Genomic DNA, 7,270 nt, shown 5'->3' with positions numbered 1-7,270 from the left:
TCTTTGGGTGTTTGCCTGAAAAGAAGACACTGGCAATAAGCTGATGCATGGAATCCTTATGATCTTGTTTTAACTTGTGTTGTGATATCTAAGGACTTTAATCTTTTTGAAGTTTGAATTTATAAACAAAATTTGACTAATTGATCAAACTAAGCTCCAGTGTTGCCAATCATGTTCAAAGAGAACAATAGACAAATGCTCTCAATGTAATCCTCTTCAGAAACTCTTTTTTTGATCTTACATTGAAATGTTAATTGAAGCTTCTCATCTGCCCCGTGTAGTGTTTCCGTTCCGAGAGCGCGTGGAGCGCTGTAGTACATCGAAGGAGGTCGTTCGTCACTGATTCGGGGGTTATTTTTAACCGTCCCCCGTGCGCAGGTCTAATCAGAACAGGATGTTCCTCATCAAATTAACCAGGAATATATTTTCATGAAATGAGACTGGGTCTGCACACGTACCCTACCATGATGTAGCAGACTGAGGTCAATTACACGGGTGGGTTAAGCTACTGGGTTGAGTATTGCAATTTCTCCACTACAGCTGATAATCAGAGGTGGTTAAGCTTGTTAGTTACTTCGTAATGAGGCAATAACACAGAGACAAAGTCATATTTGAAATGAATGAAAGACTGAAAGAGTTCTTATTTCTTCTTATTTCTACCCTCCCCCCCAAAAAAAAAAAAAACAGTAAACGCATGTAATCTACACCCTTTTCAATTTTCCAAATCAACTATGTGAAATTGGTTTAGCTGTAAATGCTGTAAATATAACTTTTTTTTTACTATTTTAACTGTTGAAACACCAGAGTCTAATGGTTTTGTTTAAGATTTAAAAAATGTTTATTGGTAAATGGTATGTAATTTCTTTCTGAATCTGATGTATCTATGACAGTTGCTTTAATTAATTTTGCCAAACGAAACACAAACATATGAAGTATATATTTATACAGTATATAACTATCAATGTATTCACATTGAGCAGATGTCCTCCCTGCTGGTGTGTTTTCCTCTTGCAGTACTTTAAGATAAGACCAATTTCCATGTGTGTGAAGTGAACAAGTAAAAAATAAATAAAAATGACACATCAGTTATGCTGTCATCAAACTCTCCGTGTTCAAAATTATTTTTGCAACAAGTTGACAGTTAGAAATTCACTCCAGCTGTGATGAGCCTCTTCAGACCTCATTTGCATTTCAAACAGTTACACATTGCATAATATCACTTAACACTGAGGATTTTCTCCTTGGGTTCTAAAAAAGATAGACGGAATAAGGAGCCTTGCCGGATCAACATTCTCCAAAACACTTCAGGCCCACATAGTTCCATATATTCAACAGCTAAAATGTGATATGCCTGGTGATGGTTCCATTCAAGACGCTCCACACTAGGTGAAACATCCGAAGCATTGTTTCATGTAACGTACTGCCACTAAGCAGCAAATGGAATCGGAGGTCTGTGTGCATGACACCGCATTATATCCTTCAGAGGAAAAGGAGACGGGACAAAATTAAATGAGATTTTCCACACAAAACACCACCTCTAGTGTTTCTGAGGCTCTTTCACACTGGGAGAAACAGAAAGAGAGAGACTGAGTATGTTTCCCATCTGTGTAACACTCAGCGTTCCGGGCTATTGGCTGGTTTACACCGTTGTGCTTCTCCTCGAGCAACAGCTTGGCATGTCAGGCACAGGAGAGCTGGTGTTCTGCTTGTGTGCCCCCTTTTTATTTATATATCTTTTATCCAAATCTCTTATCTCTCATTCTACTTAATACATCTCTCTCCATCTAGTTCACACCGCTATCCACTTCTCCGTTTATTCCTGACTGTCCTCTCACCTCTCCATCTTTGAATCTTTCCTCACGGCCGCCTTCATCTCTCCCGCCTTCTGTCTCTCTATCTTCTTCTCTCCTGGGTTGACAGTGTGGAAAGTTGATGAATCAGACTGCATGGGACAGTCTGCATGGGACAGAGTGAATCTGATGTGGTTAATATGGTGCCTGCTGACAGCGCTGTGGAAATTGTTCACAGTGGAGGAGCACTGAGACACAGCTACACTTTGGCCCAGCTGCCCTCACTCACTCTGCTGCTAGTGTGTCAGCATAGGGGAAGCATTTGTGTGTGTGTGCATCCACATTTGTTTCCTGGGGGTCAAAGGTCAGCAGAATAAGGCGCCTTCCTTTTTCTCTGCCTACACTTATCATCCTTTCTCGAACAGCTATTCCTTCAAGAGTTCACATCACCACGACAGGGATAGCATATGAGCTTCCCTGGACGAATTAAAGTGATACTCACATCCACCTCTCATCATGGCTTACAGGAAACAAAGTAGGTTCTCACAAAACGCATGTTACATAATGACTTACTGTGAATAACTTGGTGGGTAACTTTGGGTGTCTTTCTCAGTCCAAACGTTGTTTAGCACAGCAAATAATGCGCAAAGATTTTGCACGCTAAAAACATTTGGCTTGCTTCTCAAGCTCGTCTCTGCACCTAAAACTGACATTTGTTTTACATTGACACTCAGTGTTACCTTAAATCGAGCATCACATTGATGTTTCAAGATTGTGTTTGCCATTGAAAATAGTGATTATTTAAATATCGTGGTTTAGGTTTTATGCCAGAAGAGTCACCAAAAGACCCTTTGAAATGTAACTATTTAATTTAAATTGAATCAAAGAAACAGATAATTAGAGGGTTAGAGTTATTACATACTGAATAGATTTATTCTCAAATTACAACAGTGGAAACATTATTGGGACAATGTATTTTTAAATATAGTTCTTGTGGGCATTTTGATGCCTTTATTACAGTATATATTTGACAGTAGAGCAAGGACAGAAAATAAGAAGGGAGAAAGATCGGGAATCACAAAGGTCCCAAGATGGTCACAAACTGGCATATTGTGGTGAATAATTGGTTCTTTAAACTCTTATAAGCTACCGGGGGAGACCCATGATTCAAAATTATAAATAAAAAAAAAATGTTACAGTTACATTATTCAGCTTTTCTATTGTTGAGTTGTGAATGTTTGTCGTTTTTTGCACCATTAATGAATCTGTGTGCTGTGGTTCTGCTCATATTCGTGCATGCATGAACATTTCTGTGCAACTTCAAATATGCACACACACCGAGATATTTCTACATGTCAGTCTGTGTGTGCAGGTACTGTGCAGACTCAAACTGTGAATTTCTCTGTGCGTGTGTACAAAACATATGGTGAGTCAGTGTGTAGGAGTTAAGCGCCAGTGTGCCTGTGGGAGGAGGGAGAGCTGATAGCTGGTGGTGAAGAGGAAAGAGGATTCAGGTTGTGCACCAATAGGTGGCACTCTACCCTTTTGTGATTGGCTACGGTGGCCAAAGTCAGGTCTGGAAGCACATGTGTTTGCATCCGAACGGAACAGGAAGTTGGATGATACTGCTACCTTTTATTCAGGCCTCTGGTTAATTCTGCTGCTGGCTGCTCTTAGTGTAGAGGAACAAAAGCAGAGTGCGAGGAGAGTGTGACTGGGGGGAGGGGGTGGAGGTTACACCACTCTTGGTGATTGAATGGAGAGTTATCACTGATGGGGTTAGAAGCTCACTTTCCTTTAGGGCTAAATGCATGAAGTAAAAATAACCCCAAAAACAAACATTGATTGACTGGTTTTATGATTTGGAAATGTACTTCATGTATATTTGTTCATGTTTATATATAGGCTGCATAAACATGATTCTTTGTATGAATGTGTCACTGAATGCCAACCAACCCACAGTTTCATAATCTGTAGTTAACTGTAGTATAACCCATTCAGAGCAGAACACATTGAGACTGATTTATATCAATGTGTGAGTCACTGACTAAAACATCCCTATAGTTGTCTCATGACATCTCATATAACATCATTACTATTCTCATCGGGAGCAGTACAGGACTCACATTTAGTGTACAGTAGCATTCATGTGTGAAATGAGAATTATTGGCTTCATATCGCGTGATTTAAAGTAAAACATGCAACTGGTTTGATTAAACCATTGTGATCTTCTATATAAGGATAGACTGCAATGATTCAAACATGTAATGTACATGTCCTATAGTGGAAATTGTGGCAATAATGATTAGAAAATGTCCAGCTAGGGCTTCAGAGATTGCATTTTCACAGTCTTACAACAAAGATTGTATTTTCAAAATAAGCAGAGTATCTCTCTCACTGCACAGTGGCAGTTTTATACAAAGTGGAAGAGAGAAAGTCATGTATTTATATACATAACCTGGCTTTATTGAACATAGTAATATACAATCATGTGGGAAAAGTGAGCAGGGTTTTACCTATCAACAGGGGACAAGAGACCTGGATATGCAAATATTATTTACTGTTGCAGTAAAAACAGGCCTTCCTGATGACAATTAAAACTAATATAGAGGAATGTGTACAAGGAGAAAATGTGGATGAACTAAACTGCTAGAAATACAAAAGTTGGTGGTCTTGTCATTCAAACCAGTACAAATATTAATGCAGTTCAGCTGATCATCAAGCAGGGTCAATTAGTTGGAATACAAATAGCAACCTACATAAATACTTAATCATATTCACAAATATACAGATACAAATAACAATGTAGAGCATTCATTGTCTTCTAAATTGTGTCCACAATTTCTAGGCAAATGACCTATGAAGTGTAAAAATGAAGAAAAAAAAAGAGATTAACGCTGACTAAATGAAACAATCAATAAAGCCCATGCCTGTGGAATAAAATGAAATGACTAAAGGGCAGTTCATGGCCGCATTCACCATAGCAATATAATTCTATATTCTATGGAGTTTACAACCTTCTACATTCAGCAACCCTAACAAGCACATAAAGGGTCGGAGGTCATGCAAGTGCGGTTCTCACGGTGGAGCGATGGAGCTGAGCAGCTAGGCTGGGGTCAGAGGGCAGATCAATAGTGTCACTGATAAAAGCTAACGAGCTCAATCAAATGAAAAAAAAGCACACTCAGTCACGTGCGTGCGCACACATCCATACACACCATCCCATTGCAGCTTATTTCTGTTTGACTATTCGACTGAAGTTTACTCTGCAGAAAAACCGCTGGAGGTGGGAGGTCGTTGGTGTTCTGAGACTCCATTGGGCTTGAGCCAGCAGTTCTGTAGCAGTCTTAGTTCACCGGCAGTCAGGTTTTCCCGAAAAAGTGCCTGACCTACAGGGCAATAGGGGCTGAAACGCCCCGTCTCATCAGCCTCTGCCTCAAAAACAGAAGGGAGGAAGAGGGTGATGAATGAAGTAGAGAAAGAGGGAGGGTACAAAGATAGTTCATACAGTCTGACGCCACTGTTTTCTTAGTCCTCAGGGGTACAAAGAAAAAAGAAAAACTTGCAACAACAGGCCTTTGAATAAAGAAATCCTTTGCACCCCATAATTGACACTGGAGACTTGAGTTTGTGTCCTGTCACAAGTTTTCCTTTTTATGTTTTAGTAGCCTAACCCATAACCCTACCTCAGTCATATCATAGTTGTAATTCATGGATAGCGTAGAAAGCAATAATTAAAAATCCTTGGCACTGGATGTAATCCGAGGTGTTGTAGAATTGTCCAATAAGTTCTGGTCATAGAGTTGCTTGTTTGCAACCAGTTCATGAAAGACTTCAGAATATGGTATTAAACAATGGATCCAAACCTTGGGGGGGTCCAACCAGAATCTATATTGCATTTATATAGCATTGCATATATTTAGTCTATGTTAATGATGAAACATTTTAATCATGCATTATCTATTTATGCTCTCAGTATTGTTGAACTGAGCTCTACCATTCTGGTCTTGTCACAAGTCAAAGGGCTCACAAGAAATATACACAATTACATCAAATGAAGAGTTTACTTCCAAACCAGAATAAAACCCCAAACCATAACACAACATTAAAGAACCAGGATGTCATGTTGCCTTTGTTCAATACATTCTATAGATAGGTCCCTCAGTATGAGTAAGATTGATTAAGAACACATGGGTAATATCCTCCTATTGTACAGCTTTATTTAATATAAAGTCTGAGGGAGAATTTTCATCAAAATCTAACACCCACTAAAGAACCAGAGGAAGTGTACAGTTTTCAACTGTACTGTCATCTTTTGGCACCGTGTGCAAGTTTTTCTTTTCTATTTCAAAAGGTGCCTGTGTTAATAAGAGACACCTTTAATGAGAACATCCTCACGGATGATGGATGTCACGAGGAAGCAAACACTCATCAGTTTATATTTAGACACCACATGGCTTAAACATGTTACAATATCTACTTAATTAGAAGCTCTGCATAATAATATGCAAAGCCACACAAGTGGACTATTCATGAAAATGTTTTGGCCTTTCGTATAATTGATGATGATAGGTTTAGGTGTCTATTTTTTGCTGCTTTTTTTAAAAGAAGCCTGTGCTGTCGTCTCAAAAAAAGAATTGGCAACTAGTGTAAGAATCCTTTAACATTAATATTCTCTGCGGAAAGATAGGTTTGTTGCCAGGATACAGGCTACTGTATGAGGTGCTAGCAATGAGATGTAGTAGTAGGTTATCTGTATGTTGCTTTTTTTTCACACTTACCATCAAAATTGTTAGTATCCATTGTTGATCATTGTTCCATCAAAAGGAAATCTGTTTGTCTAATTTTTTTACATGTTTTTCCATCCACATATGCATGTGGCAGTTATTATTCAACCAGGCCTATGTATCTGTGGAACACACCTTAAAAAACCCTTTGAAGATTTCGCCTCCTCTGTACTCCACCAGTGGAGGGAAATTAAGCCAATGTACCAAAAAATGGCGGGTGTGTTGTGGGGAAAGAAAATAAAGAGTGGAAAGAAGAGCTGGGAGTTCAGTCAGTCATATTGGATTCAGTCAGGACAAAGGGTACACTCATTCCCTCAAATGTGTTCTAAATATCATTGAAAGGACTGCGTCATTTCAAACAAACATGCAAAATCACTATGTGTGGAACTACATGCATGTTGCACGCATAAAGATATAAATACAAACAAAAAAGTAGTGGCTCTGCCTCTGGTTCTGCAGCCTAGCTAGCTTAGCCATTGCATCCTGCCCCATCCGCTCAGACAGAGAATACAGGACAGACACCGAAAAAGTGTCATACAACTTTTTTTAAATATTGGGGAAAAGAAATAATGAACTGAAAGACACAAATAGAGATTTTATGCCTGTTTGAAATGATTCCAAAGCCTGGGGCCCACAGGCTGTGAGCTCCCAGGTCAAGTTGGCAATAGGAGCAGGTACATCTGCTCTCAAAAC

This window comes from Cebidichthys violaceus, unplaced genomic scaffold (assembly GCF_023349555.1).
Source record: "Cebidichthys violaceus isolate CVI_PGR_0920_01 unplaced genomic scaffold, fCebVio1.0.p SCAF_20, whole genome shotgun sequence".
Lineage (NCBI taxonomy): Eukaryota > Metazoa > Chordata > Actinopteri > Perciformes > Stichaeidae > Cebidichthys > Cebidichthys violaceus.
This window is presented reverse-complemented; position numbering follows the sequence as displayed.